Here is an 18,033-nt window from a genome sequence, read left to right as displayed (position 1 = left end):
TATTGCCTCTACAAAGGTTTAATTTAGAGCTGCAGTTAACTGTTCACTAAATAGCCAAACTGGCAAATAAGCTGCAAATGAATGGAGGGGCCTCCTTGTAGTCATTATCTGCCCTGTTTTGTGACACCTCCAGTATGTTCTTTATCCCATTGCTGGTAAAAGATTCTGAACACACTTTTGCCTACCACTTTTAGATGTTATCAGGCTCCATTACTGTAGACTCACTTAAACTAAGTCCTTCTCCCATAAACATACAGCACCTTCATTTTCCTGTGGCTGGTTAGGGATAATACAAACAGCATCTTACTATGGCTGGTTCGGGATAGTACACAGGGCCTGTAAAATAAATGCCTTTAAAAGTTGGCCTTTCTAGAATTTTAAAATTAAAAATAGTTCCTGTAGAAGGAGGAATAGCACCTAGGAGCTGTGCATTATGTTGTAAAAACATAATTCTATATATTTTCCAATTGACTATTATTTGAGCAATGGTGGGGGGACAAAAATAGCCTAAGACAGATGGGACTATCAGCAAACAGCACTCATTTTGTGATGCATGTATTTATTGTATAACTGCAAATCCCTTCTTCCTAATCATGAGGTCTCAGTTTGATATGCAGAGCTCTAATTTGTATACGCATTTCTGTGAATTGTGCAACTTTCCACTGATGAGCCTAATTCAGACAAAATTATCTATCCTTGGCTTCTCAAGTTGAGTAAGTCCCAGAATGTGATGGATCCTGGCTCTGCCACAGGTGGACGTTTTAGAAAGGAAGGTCAGCCTCTACAGAAGTCCAATACCTCCATGCCAATAAGCTGTGAAGTAATAATTGACCAGGAAAAAAAGAATACATGAAAAAGATTATGCACATGAACTTTCCATTTCCTGTATTGTTCATTCCTGATTCTTTTTTAAGCCCCCATGTGCAGCTACACAGGAAACAGGAGTTACTCCAGTTACAGGCTGAAATAGCTTCCCTGAATGGTGCAAGTGAAGAAAACAAAGAAAGAAAATTCCCCCCTTTAAACAGCCCTTCATATTTTCTCAAAAAACTATTAATTACAGTAAGGGGAGACAGTAATAATACTTAATTCATAAGGGTATAATGGGGATTAATTAATGGTAGCAAAGCTCTTTGTGGATGAAAAGTTTAAGTATTATCATCATTAGTACATTTGACCTTATTCAGAACATACAAGGGAAAGTAATGTTTGTCTGCTGGAGGAGCATAAAATCAGTAATGGAATAAATATTAGTTGCAATCTTATAAATTTGAATTACAAGAAATGGGAAGGGGAGATGTAGCCATTATGATAGTGTGCTGTGTAAATATTATACTCAAAAGGTGTCTAGCCCCAACTTTAAGATTTTATTTAATTTCAGTTGTGAGGTCAATAAGAGAAGGTGACTATTTTCAGTATCTACTTTTGTGTCTACATCCATATTTCCACCCTCTATTGCTGATCTTGGTAACTAACTGTAAACCTTTGGGTGCCAAGTGCAGTGCTGACATGCAGGCAAGTTTCCTTAGGGCCAAAACTTTTTTCCCCCCTATTCTAGTGACAGGACACTCCAACCCATATCCTCTGGATGCTGATGTGAGTGATACATACTATATAACCTTAGGCCTAAATTGTGCTGATAGTAGCCCACTTTGTCTGCTGGCCCATGAAAATGCCATTGGCTTCTTGAGCCCTATAGATGTGGAAGCTAATATCTACCTAAAGGCTAATATCCAAACTTTCCTTTTCTGGTGATGCAGAATGCTCAGTCAGGCATTTCATTCTGCCTCCTTACCCCTTGATTCTGCTGTTCCTTGTTTCTAGATCTGATTGAACACATGGAAGTGACATTGGGAAACTCCCTGATGCCCTGCATAAATGTTAGAAAAGAATTTTTGAGAGGCAACAATCCAAGGATCTTACCTGAATGGCAACACCAATCCAAAGGTCAGCTAGGGAATAGCAAGAAAGGGCCATGAATATGTCACAAATGAAGATCCCCCACCTCTCTCTCTCTCTCACACACACTCTCTCTCTCTCTCTCACTTACTTCCCCTCCCCCTCCCAAATGCACTGAAGTTTCACAGAGTACCATACTTTGGAAATCTGGGGAAAGAAAGCCTCTTGGGGCTCTACTCCCAGGTAATGTTTATTGAAAACAGAAGATAGTAACTCACTTACAGATACACAGAAATATTACTATAGTGTAGAGTTGGAATAATTTCTGTGGTCTTCATGGTTGCAGAAGGACAGTTGGAAGAGGCCGAGACTCAAGCATTGTGTGGTGAGGGCAAATGTGGATCTTACTCACATAACATCTCCTCTAGCTCCAGATTTGCAGAAGTCACAGAAACCTGAGGTGATTCTTTCTGTTGAAGCAGACCTATCTAGTGAATGTCTGCCTTCTGTGGGGACAGAAGCCACAAATATGGCTTGCACAGTTTGAGTAGCCTGTAATATTTTGGCCAGATCAGGACCCTAGGGTAGTGGAGAATTAATTATGGTGGCACCAGGATCACAATCTTGGAGAGCTCCTATTAAAAGGAACAAACCTGCTCAGTGGGCAGGTTTTTCTAAGTTCTCAATGCTAGCTCAGTACCTGTGTCCATAGCTTTTGATTTTTAAAGAAGAGAATTCATTATTTGATCTGATAGTGCAGTGTTGCTGGTAGTGTCATAACATCTTGTTCTAGCTGAGTTAGAGCTTTTTCTTTTATGTCCTTTTTATCACTCTTCAGTGATCTTTCCCTGAGCTGTGAAGTACAGTCAGTCAAATGCTCTGGGTCATGCAGTATCAGCTATCAGTACTACCGTGAGCTGCTGGTGCCTGCTGATTCCCAATTTTTGATCTGTGGTAAATTCTGTGCACTCAATCTCTTTTGGTTTAAGATCGTTTTGGCAAAAGTAAACAAAGCAGATCTTAATAGCTGGAGACCAAAGTCATCAGGACAAATTATTCTGGTTATATCTGTGCTACCCCACTGACTTTATCAGGGTTGGAGAGGTGCAGATGAACCACAGTTTGAGAGGGGTAAAGTTATCGAAATCAGAATATTAAACAAAGGAAAAGACATGTAAGGGAATTGTATTGTGTACCCTAGAGGACAGTATATTTGAGCAGACAGACAGTATATTTGTGCAGACAGCTATTTAAACTCTGGCTGTGATACCCTTAGGTATATGGGGCAAAGGGGAAGAGAGACAAACAGGCTGAGTAACAGAGAGAGAGAGAGAGAGAGCGCACACATGTACATGAGAACCTTAGTGAGAAGAACACAAATGTAGAAAACACTATATGGCATTACTATAACTGTTCTAAAGTTCCCCATCAGACCAAATATTTAGCATTTCAGCCCCATTAGAAAAATGTTCAGAAAAGTATGAGCTTGTGAAAATAGGGTGAGACTGGGACTCTGTCTGTAGACTTAACAGCAGTATTGGTGGAGTGATCTAATATAAAATAACACCATGTAGATAGCTTGGCTTCACACATACTGGTCCCCCTTCTGGGCTGCACCCAAACTTTAGTTCCCAGCAAAGCAGCTTTGTGATGGAGAGAGTAACAGCTCTGCCAGCTATCTCCTGTTACTGTGCCTCCTACATATGGTGCTGTAGACAGTTTATGCCTAAAATTGACCCTGTGGATGGGGCGGTGTCCTGCAGCTCCCTGTTGGGTCTCCTGTTGAGAGCAACTTGCTTTTTCCTCTTCCAGTACAAGATGTTCTTTTCCTGTGGACTACTCCCTTGCCTCAAGCCAAAGAGGACCTTGCAGTCACCTTTACACTGGGGCAGCTGATCTCATCACTTTGAGGCATCTTGAGGCTTTCTACCTAATTTATACCCCAGAACACAGGCTGGTATTATAAAACCATGTATATGCAAGATCCTTCCTTGCCTCCCATTCCTGGAAGAATAGAACGAATCTTGCACACCCCAAAATTTTACATCCCCTGGTGCGTCAATTGTGAGGAAGCCTCAGCCATTTCAATTTTTAAGCAGCAAGATAAATGAGCCCACCAAAAGGTGTACTGCCGGTCGTAGATTAAAGCTATGGGTGGCCTGGATCTAACAATATTTTGGGGCACTCTTGTGTGGAGTGTTGGACTTAGTCTTCCTGCCCAGGCAGATTGATTCTTCTAGTCCTCCCTGACTTCCAGCTCTGCCCCTCCTCTGTTCTTGATGCAAAATTGCTGGAAACAGTCAGCTGTGAACAGCACCATGTCCTGCTGGGCTGCCTTTGACTCATTGTTATTTTTACACTCCCTCTTAGTGCAGGAGCTTTAATTCCTCCTAAGTCCCTCTGCCCAAATAGTAGAGCACATAAATATCTTGGTAATCAAACTCAAAGTAGTATATAGCAATTTGATGAGGCTTTGGTAACATTCATGCTTTATAAAGTTTACTCAAACCATTGATTTATTCCAGGACTGAGCCCCAACATTTCCAGGAGCAGCTCAGGTATGTTTCATGAGAGCTCTGACAGTTATGGCAGCTGAATCCCACTGCTAGCTTGTGTGGAGTCTGTGGTTCAATCACTGGCCTGTGAGTCACAGTCAAACTGCAGTAATTGCAGGATTTCAACAATTTCCACCCCACCATCAACCTCAGCCTGGACCAGTCCACACAAGAGGTCTACTTCCTAGACACAACAGTGCTAATAAGCCGATGGTCACATAAACACCACCCTATACCGGAAACCTACTGACCGCTATATTTACCTACATGCTTCCAGCTTTCATCCAGACCACGTCACACAATCCATTGTCTACAGCCAAGCTCTAAGATACAACCGCATTTGCTCTGATCCCTCAGACAGAGACAAACACCTACAGTATCTCTATCAAGCGTTCTTAAAACTACACTACCCACCTGGTGAGGTGAAGAATCAGATTGACAGAGCCAGAAGGGTACCCAGAAGTCACCTACAACAAGACAGGCCCAACAAAGAAAGTAACAGAATGCCACTAGCCGTCACCTACAGCCCCCAACTAACACCTCTCCAGCATATCATCAAGGATCTACAACCTATCCTGAAGGACGATCTCTCACTCTCGGACCTTGGGAGACAGGCCAGTCCTCGCTTACAGACAGCCCCCCAACCTGAAGCAAATACTCACCAGCAGCTACACCCCACTCAATAGAAACACTAACCCAGGAACCAAATCCTGCAACAAACCCTGGTGCCAACTCTGTCCGCATATCTATTCAAGGGACACCATCATGGGACTTAACCACATCAGCCACACGATCAGGGGCTCATTCACCTGCACACCTACCAATGTGATATATGCCATCAAGTGCCAGCAGTGCCCCTCTGTCATGTACATTGGCCAAACCAGACAGTCTCTATGCAAAAGACTAAATGAACACAAATCTGCATTAGGAATTATAACATTCAAAAACCAGTAGGAGAACACTTCAATCTCCCCGTTCTCTCAATAACGGACCTAAAAGTGGCAATTCTTCAACAAAAAACCTTCAAAAACAGACTCCAACGTGAAACTGCGGAACTGGAATTTATTTGCAAACTGGACACCATCAAATTAGGCCTGAATAAAGACTGGGAGTGGTTGGGTCATTACAAAATCTAAACCTAATTTCCCCAATACTAATTTGCCCCAACTGTTACTCACACCTTCTTGTCAACTGTTTGAAATGGGCCACTCTTATTACCACTACAAAGGTTATTTTTCCTCCCGTGGTATCTTACTGTTAATTGAATTGTCTCATTAGACTGACCTCACACTTGGTAAGGGAACTCCCATCTTTTCATGTATTTATACCTTGGCCTGTATTTTCCACTCCATGCATCTGATGAAGTGGGTTCTAGGCCACGGAAGCTTATGCCCAAATAAATTTGTTAGCCTCTACACCACAAGGACACCTCGTCATTTTTGCTAATACAGACTAACACAAACCATGCTATTACCAGCAGGAGAGTGGGGTGGGGGGGAGAGAAAACCTTTTGTAGTGGTAATCACCCATTTTTTCATGGTTTGTGCGTATAAAAAGATCTCCTATACTTTCCACAGTAATGCATCCGATGAAGTGAGCTGTAGCTCACGAAAGCTTATGCTCAAATAAATTGGTTAGTCTCTAAGGTGCCACAAGGACTCCTTTTCTTCTAGCTACCACTCTGAACCTGACAATATGTAGGCACTCAACATATGTATGTACATAATTTAATTTACATTTTAATGAATCCATGACACTGTTTTATATTGTAAAATCAAGCAGATATGTTGTCACAAGTCTGCCAATGCTTCCCTCTTTTTTGCGAGGAGGAGTTGCTATGATGCTATTTTTCTTGTGTGAATGTTTTTAAGGAAGCATCAGATATATTTATGCTTTGCAAAATTCATTTTTGAAATAATTTTTACTGATAGTGATGTTTATTTAAGCATTTTTTTAATCAGAGTATAGTTTCTCAGCTATGGGAAATTATGGGGGGTCAGACAGTTATTTAAAGACAATGATTGAGATTCATAAAGTTAAAACTTTAACCATTCAAACACATATTCTCAAAATATACAAAATAAATATCCCTAAATCAAACTCTGATGTTCTCATGCAGTAAAGTTTATCATTGTGTGTGTATAATGAAATTGACATTTATCAATTTTTATAGATTAAAAAGTAATCCTTCCAAGCCTATAAACAACCTACAGCAAGTTATAAGGCCAGGATTCTCATGTTAGTTTATAAAAGGTTTGACTATGAAAGTTCCAGAGTCTGTGGAGCTGATTCTCATTTACAATAAGGCCCCTTTACACAGTACTCTGGCAAATACAATTACAAACCCTGAGGCTTCTTTACACTGCCAGACTAATATAAAAGGGCTTTATGTAACTGAGAATCAGTCCCTGAAGTTTGGAAATAGTCTGTTGTCGTTACATGCTGTGTGAACAGGGGATTGAAAGCTATCTGAACTTTGAAAGTGACTTTAATATTTGATTTTATATTGATGAAACATTCTCATACTATACGGTGTATGAGCCACGCTTTTCCCTGCACAAGGCAAGCCATTAGTGGATTCTTCTAATGTTACAGGGTATAGCAGAAGACTGGAATAGTGTGGCTGACGAAAAATGTGGGATCCAAACTTCACACACATGCGCACACACACACACACACACCATAACCCCTAAAGAAAATGAAGTTATTTCTTAAGTTACCTTGGGCATTAAACTGAGTCTCCCTTGCCCTGAGGAGGTGAAAAAAGAGGCTTTAACACATTCTGAAGCAACATCTGGCTACATGTTCTGAAACAACGCATGACTAGAAAGGAAACTAATAGTGAAGGAGAAGAGAAAGGATGAGGGGGATGGGCAGGGAGACGGAGCATGGAGGAGGAAGATGGATCTTATTAGTGAGGAGAGATATGAGCGGGAGGAGAAGGAGAGGAATGATAAAAACTGGGGAGAGCAAGAGCAGGAGAGTGAACAAGTTATATGGGGAGAAATGGGAAGGGAAAAAGGACAAAAGAATTGAAAAAGGGATACAAGTATTTATTCAAGCAGAGAGAGAAATAAAAAGGGAAAGAAAACAAAGTTGGAAGGAAGAAGGAGGTGCATGGAATGAGGATAAAAGCTGGTGCGAACCTCCAAAATGCACTATTTTATACATTAATGCACCCAGGGGATGCATTTCCAGATGAATTCCCTGCAACGTCTGCATAAATTCAGACAACATTTTTATAAGATTATTTGATGCCATTCTCTGCCGCACAGTTCTGTATCCAGTTCTTTCCATGTGCCGGGACCAAAGGGTACTAACACAGCACCGGAGAACATTACTTTGCCCAGTTTCCTGGGAACTGACCCTGTCTTTTATCCCATCATTTCCTTTTAATTCACTGCAAATTGAAAAACTTTTACCTATCTACACCTTTGCTCACTTTCTGCAGCTCCATCCGTTCTGGAGTACAGACAAGTCCTTGTCATAGGAACACAGAATTACCTTACCATGCCACTGGTTCAGCAAGTCTGGTATTCCACCTCCAGCACTGGTCACCTGGTGCTTCATGGGAAAATGAAATACATACAACCTCACATACCAAGACAACTGTGGGCTTTGGCAACAACCTTTCTTCTGAGCTTTGGGTAACTGGCTATATCTGCCTCTTTATTGAGTCTTGGACACTTACCTTTTGAATTATAACATGCTTTCCTATATGGTGCACCCCAGAATCCATTGCATCCCATCTTATATGGGCATTTAAAATGGAAGCAGCTTGATTCAGCTGTTGTTCACTAAAGAGCAGGGTGACCAGATAGCAAGTGTGAAAAATTGGGACAAGGGGTGTGGGAAACTAGGTGCCTATATAAGAAAAAGCCCCAAATATCAGGACCGTCCCTATAAAATTGGGACATCTGGTCACCCTTCTGAAGAGGTTGGGATAGTTGTAAAAGACATGGGAAAGCATGGGCAGAAGGAATGTGAAGACATGCTGGGAAGGAGAGGAAAATACTCAGCCCACTACTTGAGTAAAGAAAATGTGGCACCACTGCACAAAGGAAAAAAAGAATATGAACAACAGATGTGTGCTCACATCCAAAGCAAAGGGCAAAGGTTACTGCACTGTAGTTTAACAGATATATGAGAGAGGTCAATTAGGCTGAAATTGCGAAAGTAAGCCAAGGGGGAAATGTATCTGACAACTGGGCCATAGAAGATGGAATTGAGAACCCTGTATGTTCTGATGAGGGGCACTTAACCAATGCAAATACAGCATTTTGCAACAATGTCTCTAATTGTATATTTAGATGGCTAAAAGTAGGGATTTGTCAATGACCTTGGAGAAAAAAAATTAGTTACAATCTTTGCCCAAACCTTAGAATGAACTGAACAATTTTGGGGCGTATAAGAAAAAGTCATTGGAAAGATCCTTTTTTGTTTGTACATCTTTGCACTTTGGCCGGGCCCAGAACCTCAGATACCATACCTGGAAAAACTTATTCTAACAAAATATCCAGCTCAGATTATTGGACATTTCTATGAACTGAAGTATTTCTTAATATTGTTGAATCATTAATTATCTTAGACGTAGGCTGTGTGGGCAGGGTATGCATTACAGATGTGTTAAGTATTTGTATAGATCTTTAAATCCACTCAAACTGATCCTCAGGTCTGACATTCTTTCCTTTCCGAAATCTCAGCAGATGCTCACTAAAGTGAAAATGTAAGCTGATGTTGTTTACCCATCTGGAAATCTGGCAAGTCCTTCCCCACCAGCCAGCTTCTCTCTCTCCAGGCCAACAGACACCCTTTGGCTTCCTGAAGACATCTAAGCTCAGAAAGAGGAGTCCTGTGGCTTACTAGAGAGCAAGGGCCAGCTGTTTGGGGGTGGGGTAGAGGGGAGAAGGTTGTTTGTTGAACAGCCAAGCAAATCTGCAAGAAGTCACTCACGTCCGGCCTGGGCAATGCCAACAAAACCATTCAGTTTCTGAATCTATGTTACAAGCCAAGCTCTGCAGGGTTCACGCTAGAGCTAAAATCCTATTGAATTAAGTGCTGTAAGGAATGAGAGAAGGAGGAGATGATTTACATGAACTTTTTACCTCCTGGTCAGCTCTGCATCTTGTGACTCTTTTGTATTGGGTTGCCATGGCAAGCTGACCTGTCTGTAAAATAGGTCATCCTCTCACTGAACCAGAATCTGTAGCCTGTTGGGCATCCACAGGATAGCATAATACCATATAGGCTGCAGATTGCTTGTAACATTTGAAACCCTATGTAATCTGGGGTTCACAGGGATGCAAGCCTCTTGCTGTAATGCAGAATTTAGGGATGGTTAAATATCCAAATCTCTTGTATATTGTTGTACAGTGAGAGCACATGGGATTTTAAGTTTATTTTTACAGTCTGCTAATGTATTAACATTACTATTAGCATGGTGGTGTTTGTAGGGATTCTCTCAGGCAGATAGAGCATGAGCAGTTGCTGGTACGAGCATCCAAAGGGGGATAGGGGGAGAAAGATGACAGCTTTTCACTGTTCCAGCAGTGAGTGTAGATTTACTTAACATAATTTAGGCTTGAATCCTGAAAGCTGCCTCACACAGATGTTTCCAGGCACCCTAGCAGAGCACCAGGAGATCCCCATTAGGGATCTGCCCACATTGAGCTGCTGTAGGATCAAGGCTTCAATTCTGAAAAAATTAAATTTTGTATAGAGGAAAACTCCTTGAGTCTCCTTATTTTATATTTGAGTCTTTTAGATCATCCTATCCAGTCCCCTTTTTAGACAAATATTTACTGCTCAGTACTAACTATAATACTTCAGCTTGTCACTGCTCATTGTCAGTGTAGACTAACACGTTTGATATTTATTGGTAAAAAGAGTCTCAAAATAGGGATGAAGTAGTCCTTTCACTTTTCCTTTCTTTCTAGTTGTTAGGGATGCTGTGTGTAGCAAAGTTGCCACCCCCACTCACACTCCTCTTGGCTATATATGGCATTTCAGCACCTTTGCCTCAGTTTTCCCCACCGTCCTTTAGCCTTCTCTACCTAAAGGAGTATCCTAGTCCTCCAGCCACACCACTTTACAGAGTCCATCCCCTTCCAGGGCAGAGCTTTTTACCAAAATCCAACAGAAAGTAAAAACAACTAAACCTTAAACCCAGCTGAGCTCAGCAGCTCCCTCTCTCTCACAGCTATACTTTTGCCCTCCTATAATTTTTTTCCCCACCCTTTGTCCTCTGGCTCCTAGACCTCAAACAACCCCACTGTCCAGGGGGTAGTACACCCCTCCCCTCACTCAGGGTTCAGACAAGCTCATCTAAGTTCCTACCTCCATTCAGGCATCCATCTCACACTGTAAATAGCCTGTCTACTCTTCTCCCACTTTCTGCTTTTCAGCTTTCCTTGGGGCTGCTTCCTACAAGACAGGACCAAAGACTTCCTCCCATCTGATGTCCTCTCTCCTCTTTTAAATCCACCCCATTCACCTGACCACACCCTTCCCAGGTACAAGCTGTGAAGTTGCATCACTCTCTGGCTCCTTCAACCCTTTTGGTGCCAGTGTGAGGTTTATACCCAGTCACACTGAGCTAAATTCTCCTCTCACCAGTCTAATTCAAGTCAATGGGGTTGTTTGTGCCAGTGCAGCTGAGAGGAGAATCTGCCTCCTCTGTTCTTATTGCCATTACTACACTGTGTTTTTTAAAGAACTACTGAGGTAACAAGTTCCATTTTATAATATATGTTGTACACCTTGCTCTGGATTGGACAAGGAGATACAAATTACACCTCCCTGTCCCCCATCATGCAATGTGTCTACTCCCTTTTTACTTGGGGTTGCCATTTGGAGAGGCAGATTTACACCCTAATTTTGCAGGTTGATCCAAGGTGAACTCCTGCAGTTAAAGAGGGCTCTACATGAGTGCAGAGGTCCACATGCATAAAGCCACTTGCAGGATCAGGGCCTTGGTTTCCATCAGAGACACCATATGATCCTGCTGAGCGATCCATTTGCTGTGGAGACTTCACAGCTGGCTCTGCACCCTGGTTTATGCCAATTTGAGCAGGTATAAACCAGGGATGCATTTATCCTACTTTCTTTGTTTCAGCTTTGGAAAAACGGTTAGAAAGGTACAGTATTGCATCACATCAATATTGATGATCTGCTTTCTAAATATTTGCACTCAAGAAGACTAAAATATTAGCAGTGCCAGAAGATAAAGTTTTCTAATATTGTCTTTGCTGTAGTATTTAGTTAACAGAGTGCTGTTAATTACTTGTTGTCTCTGTGGGGAATATCACAGTACACATATTACCCATAGAATCAAAAGTAATGAGGATATTGTTTTAGAAGTATATAAAAGAGTCTGTAACATAAGGACAATACACTTTTCCATTTTGGGTCATGAAAAAAACATGTCACACTCTTGCATCTCTTATAGTTTAAAATTTTGCCATGAGAACCATGGCTCAACCATTTTTTCACTAGAAACTTAAAAAGAAAAGGGCAGCTTGAGGCAGACAAGACACCGTGCATGGAAAATTTCAGCTCAAACAGTTCAAGTTTTGGCAAAGTTATAAACAACTGAAAATATTCTTATAAATGGGAAGTTTTGGGCATCTTTAACTTTAGATGGTGCTATCATCTCTGCCTAGGACTAAGGGTCCCTGATCCTGATTAAGCTCTCTGGGCAAAGTAATAATATAAATATATAATAATAGTGATGTGTTACATTTGGTTTAAATACAGTACTATCACTTGGCCATGACACCTGACTACATGACATCTGTATATAAAATATATCTTAACTAATGCATAATAAAACGTGAAAGTAGTTTATTCAGCTCTGAGTTCTAAAAGCAAGCCAAATCCTGCAGTCCTGACTCAAACAGTAATAGATGTGAACACCCCCTCACACCCACAAAAAAAAACCCCACAACAAATTAAACAAAAACACTTTGTTTTGAAGGTGGCCTGCAAAAGAAAAAAATGCTTATGCCCCTTTTTTGGCTTTATGATTTATACAGAGAGCTTTAAATTTTTGAGATTCTCTGCTCTCCCCCATGTTTGTTCTATTTACACTAGAAATATGTCTTAGCTGCCTACTTATTGCTGGGAAACTAACCAGACTCTTTTAAACTCTGTGTCTTGATTAGTTTTGTTAACACCCAATTACTGGGAGCAATGACCTCCTTTCATAGATTCATCTGAGTGTTGAGGAAGCTCTCATCCCAGTTCTTTGTGTCCCAAGGAATCTGCCAGCATAAACAGGGAAGATAAGACTCGATATTTCTAAGATGTTTTAAAAAGGGGGTGAGGAGGGAAAAAAGTACTAATTAAAAATAAACAACCTTTTAAAAGTCTTTATATATACATCAATGAATATTTTCCTTAAAAGGACACAACCACTCTTTCTTTTGCAAATCACCTTTAACTCCCAGATGATAATAAAAGTAAAAGTGCAGGTGTGCACTTTCCCAAAAGATGACTTAACACCCTGTTACCACTAAGGAATAAACTGGAAAGGTTTGGATCTGCTGGAGAGCAATTTATTTTATTGCCTAATAAAACAAGATTGGGCCAGGGAAGTTCTTATACTTACTGCATAGTTATTCACAATAGATAACATGAATTGATATCAAGTATTGGTAACAGGTAATGCCCTTAGTCAGCTTAGTGTACATATATCCATAGTTAGTATTTTAAAATCATTAGATATTATAAATCTGATATCAGGTACAGTGTATCCAATAAGCCAAGTACAATTGTATCTTTGACTTAGTATTCAAGGTCTGTCTAGTTTACCTTTGTACCGAGTTAGAGGAAGAGCAAGAGAGAGATCAGAAAACTATCCGCTCAGTAACAAATAATCTTGTCCTCCTAGAAGTTGCAACCTTGACATTCTTTGGTTTCTCCATTCTCATTTTGCAATGTTTGCAGAGTTCAGTTTCAGGTATTTTTAGGTTTGCTGATATATTTTCAAAAGTAAAAACTTAATACCATACAAATATCTGTTAGAGATTGCAATAATACAAAAGATACTATGTATCTGGTAGTAGATAAGAGACATTATGTCACTGTAGGAAGGAAAGGTTGAGGTCATGGAGATAAAATCCAATAGAGTTTTCTGTAAAGGAAACAAAATCTAACCTCACTTATGCACATAGGGCAAATGCTGCCTCACTCCCTTTATATGGGTACAGAAAGTCCAATATACAAGAGAACCAGTGAGGGGCAAATGGGTAAGGCTTGGGCAGGCCAGATGTTAGAGTGTGGCTCTGACAATCTGTCTAGAGACAATTGATGAATTCTGTTTGGTATTATGAACGCTTTATGTATCTATATCAAATGACAAGCTCCCTTTTGATTATCAGTCTGGTCTGCGCCTTCTCTCTTGTCTTTTTACTTCCATCTTGGACTGAAATTCCAAAGGACATTGAAACAGGGTTAGCAATGGTTGGTCACTAAAGATGATCAGGACCTGTGTAGATCTTGCCCAGGCTGAGCAAAGGAGTCACTGCAATCTAGATAAAACCAGTTTTCTCCAACTTCTCTGCAGAGGACTAGGGTTTGAAGGAATGGAATTTCCCCAGAAAAGGTAACAAAGAGATGAGATGTCTGGTGCAGCCCTGAAAACAGACTGGGTTAGTTGGACAGACAAAGGAAGCTTGGGGCATGAGAGAAGAACAAAGAGGTAGGCTCTTGTAGCACCGGGGATCTTTTGACTAATGTGCCAGTCAGGAGCTTAAGGACACCTACTGCAAGGGGTCAATGAGAGACAGACTCAGTAAGCAGGAGAAATCATGACCATCAGGAAAAGGATCCTGGACTTGTTAGAAGAATTTGACCAAACCCCAAAGGACTCTTAAGTGATGTGGAAACTGAGGCAGGAAATGATATATAGGTATTTTGTATAGGTGTGTACATCTCTTGTGCTGTCTAAAGTAAAAATAATTGTTAGAATCCTTCTGCAAAGCTTGCATCTCTTTGCCTTAACTACCTGGTGCCCTTGAAGAAGTAAACTGCAAACCAGAGAGACCGCAAGGTTGAAGTTCTTAGAAAGCATGTGCATAAGCAACTGGAGAGTCTAGGAGAGCTGGCACCAGTCTCAGGGCCTAAGCATCTGGACTATGGTGTCTCAGCTCTCAGAAAGGGGTGCTAGAAAGAAGTACTCTGAGGAGCCAGAGGCAGCGACTGGACATTACTCAAATAAACTTAGGGACATGTGGCCAGTGTGTGGGACACAAATGCAGCAGCCTGTTAAGTGTTCAGAAGAGGAAACTTGACAAGAGTTGTGACAGTGTCATTGTGATGTACTATTTTAATATGAACTTATATTTCTGGATGGTGGCAGATCTAAACCCATATCAGCAGGCACTAAGAAAAATCATCTGTATTTGCATCATGTGCTCAGTGTAGCACTGATGGGTGCAGCAGGGCAAAGGTGACTTTTAGCCCTCTAACATAAGTTAGAGCAGCCTTGAGACTTATTCTTTATGCAACAATCTCTAGGGGCTATTCTATAGCCAAGAATAGATGTGGAACAGAGTGATTGGGCCACATCCCTTTTTTCACTAGGCATGCCTCCTACAGATGGGGCTTCAAGGGGCATGGCGTAAAGCCATTCTGTTCTATCCAGGGAATTCAGGGACTCTTCCCTGGGAATGATTTTCCACTGGCTTTATGGCCCCTCTATACTGCCAGCATGGTGTAAAAGGAACACAACAGAAGGGGGAATACAGCCCACAGTCTAAGTACTTGTATATGTGCTGGGGGGAAAGGGGAGATACAGATTTCGTGCTAAGGGAACTTTGGGAAGTAATTTTTTCCCCCAGTAATAAAATTTGCTACCAGCTCCTGATGACAGAAATACAATGTGATGCCACTTCCTGTGAAGTGGTAAACACAGAAAGATGACACACATCTTGCTTGGTATACCGTATTATGTAAATGTTCAAATTACTTATTTATGTAATGGGATTTTCACAGTACTTAAAACAGACAGTGTGGAGACTCAGGATAGAGCTTGAATATTTTATGAGAAAATAAGCTGTTTGTGTGTTTAGGTAGTGACCTCTCAAAATTAATATGTAGCAATAAGACAAGATCTAGTAACAACGTTATGGTGTGCTTTTTATTTTCTAAGGGTTAAGATCTTTTATTTGCTAACAATCATCTGTACTGTAAATACTTTTAAAAAAACCAGAATTTGTTAATTCACCCTTGCCGCTTGTTTATAAGACTTGGTGGTGGGAAAAACCTTCTACCTGGAAGCAGTAGCCATTATAAAAGTAAGGCTGCAAGAAAGTCTGAAGAATCTTCAACACTGGGCTAGATTCACCCCAGCTATAAAAGTACACTACATCTCTCTGTGCCCATGCATCCAAGGAAGGATTCACCCCAAAGAAGGGCAGGTGGTACTGTGCATGTCCTGCCTCTTAGTTTAAAGTTCTGTTAAAAAACAAAAACAAAACCCTGCCTTTGGGCGTTGTTTTGGGGATATTCTGATTCAGCACATACCCCGGCCAAGTCACTGAAGTGCTGACTTCTGCACTTTTCTTAGCAGTGTACAAGGTAGCCATTTTCAGCTGCTGGAGCCTTTCCTCTTTCTCCCGAGGACTTGCCATTGCAGGGGCCTCTGTCCTACTCTTCAGAAGCCAGAATAGACACGGGTGAATCTGTACAAAGACCTTCCCATTTTTAACAGGAGTACCTGTGATGGGTTGGACCCCCTGGGATGTCACCTGGTGTGCTGGGACGCCGCTGAGGCAGGCTGTTCTGCCAGCCTAGGCCCCCTTTTACCTGGTCTTGCTGGGCTAGGCTCCCCAGCCTTTTCCAGCCAAGCACACAGGCAGGGCCACACCCAGCTGCACAGAGAGACAGAGATCCACTCTGAGAAGGCTCAGCTTAAGGGGCTTGCCACAGCACCCAGATGTCCACCCCCCTTGGACTACAAACCCAAAATTATATGAAATTTGCCTCCTCCCTCAATATGGAGGAGGATATGCACAACTTCAGGAATAAGAAATCACATAAACTGGGTTATATTGTAAACCAGAAATAAATGTATTAACTATAACAGGTCTATTTTAAGTAGTTAAGGAGGTAGCAGACAGAACAAGGCAGATTACTAAGAAAATAAAACAGGGCATGCAAACTAAGCTTAATACACTAAGGAAACTAATTACATGTAAGTTCTCACCCTAAATGTGATTCTGATAATCTTCTTCACAGACCAGATGCCCTTCCAGCCTGGGTCCAGCTCTTTCCCCCAGTTCAGTCTTAGTTGTTTCCAGCAGTCATCTTGGGTGGGGTAGCAGGGGAGAACTGACAACCAGGATTACCTCACTCCCCACCCTTAAATAGGATTTGCATAAGACGGGAGTCCTTTGTTTCCTAGTTTGACTCCCACCCTCCAGCTTCTCGTGGAAAAGTACAGAATTCAAGACGGGTTCCAGTATTGGGTGACGTGGCAAAATGCCTCTATAGGGCCCCTGTAGCCATTCTTCACAGGCTGACCCACATGTTCACAGGAAGACTAAGCTCTTTTACAGTCCATTGTCTCTTGCTGATGGGCCATCCGCCCTGTCTGGCTTTTCCGTTGTTGTACTGAAGTGTTACCAGTGGGCGTCACCCAAAGTAGCATAGTTGAAATAAAGATACATAGTCAATGTTCCTATCTTCAGATACAGAAATGATACAGGCATACAAATTGGATTATTGCATTCAGTAAATCATAACCTTTCCAATGATATCTCACATGAGCCATCTGGCATAAAATATATCTCAGTTATGTCATATTCATATCATAAGCATATTTTCATAAGGAATGTGGAATGCAATGTCTCAGTACATTATCCATTTATATTTTTGTGGAGGGGACTTGACAAATATTTCTCAAAACTATAGCTAGGTCACCTATGTACCTACATAGCTTTTTAAATAATAAGCATGTTTGAGAGTCTAGGGAAAAGGATGCTGTCTGAATCCAAAATCAGAAGAGAAACCTTCTAGCAATATTTTACAGGATTAAAACAAGCGCACAGGAAATGCTGCAATTTAACAATGCAAATTGTTTGAGTAGATACAAATGGTCTTTACCACCCTCAAATAATCTAGAGGTGACATCAAGAGTTGTCATAGTAGGGGAACTCCCCAATTACATGTCTGATTAGAGTGGGGGAATGCAAGAATGAGGAGGTGAACTGATGACTGGGGAAACTGTTGAAAGACATTTGGAGGCAGTCTGTAGGCAGTCATTTTGAGTCGGGCTCCAAAGAAGGGAGTTAATATTCTGTATGTCTCATAGTTCCTGCAAAGCCCCAGTGAGATGAAAGCACTTAGGATAAAGTTTGTTTTAAAGGTCTGCCGGCTGAATAATTATTGAAAGATCCAAAATACAAAAAGCACAAGCTCATGCATGCATTCTGTAACTAACTAATTAGAATAATATAGGAAGATTCCAGACAGAATTCGGAGAAACTTGCATCACAAAGTTTCCCAGGGCATCAAAATCCAAACTTTAACTGCCTATCTTTTAGATGGATTTATGGGCCCAAACATCAGCATTAGA

At 41.2% G+C, this 18,033-nt stretch overlaps 1 long non-coding RNA gene across 3 annotated transcripts in view; it reads right to left on the bottom strand.

Annotated features, from left to right (window-relative positions):
- Window positions 1-539: 539 nt before the first annotated feature.
- The window catches only part of LOC125637381 (uncharacterized), a 29,076-nt gene continuing 11,582 nt past the window's right edge, over window positions 540-18,033 (bottom strand). For 2 of the 3 annotated variants that reach the window (XR_007356923.2, XR_012668617.1), the window contains exons 3-4: window positions 1,924-1,952; window positions 540-813 (exon numbers count right to left, since the gene is read on the bottom strand). This is a non-coding gene — a long non-coding RNA (uncharacterized LOC125637381). Of the gene's footprint in view, window positions 814-1,923; window positions 1,953-16,543; window positions 17,070-18,033 lie in introns of those variants that run through there. The other variant, XR_012668618.1, reaches the window with a different exon arrangement.

Source organism: Caretta caretta, chromosome 5, assembly GCF_965140235.1.
Source record: "Caretta caretta isolate rCarCar2 chromosome 5, rCarCar1.hap1, whole genome shotgun sequence".
NCBI classification, from domain to species: Eukaryota; Metazoa; Chordata; order Testudines; family Cheloniidae; genus Caretta; species Caretta caretta.
This window is presented reverse-complemented; position numbering and strand designations above follow the sequence as displayed.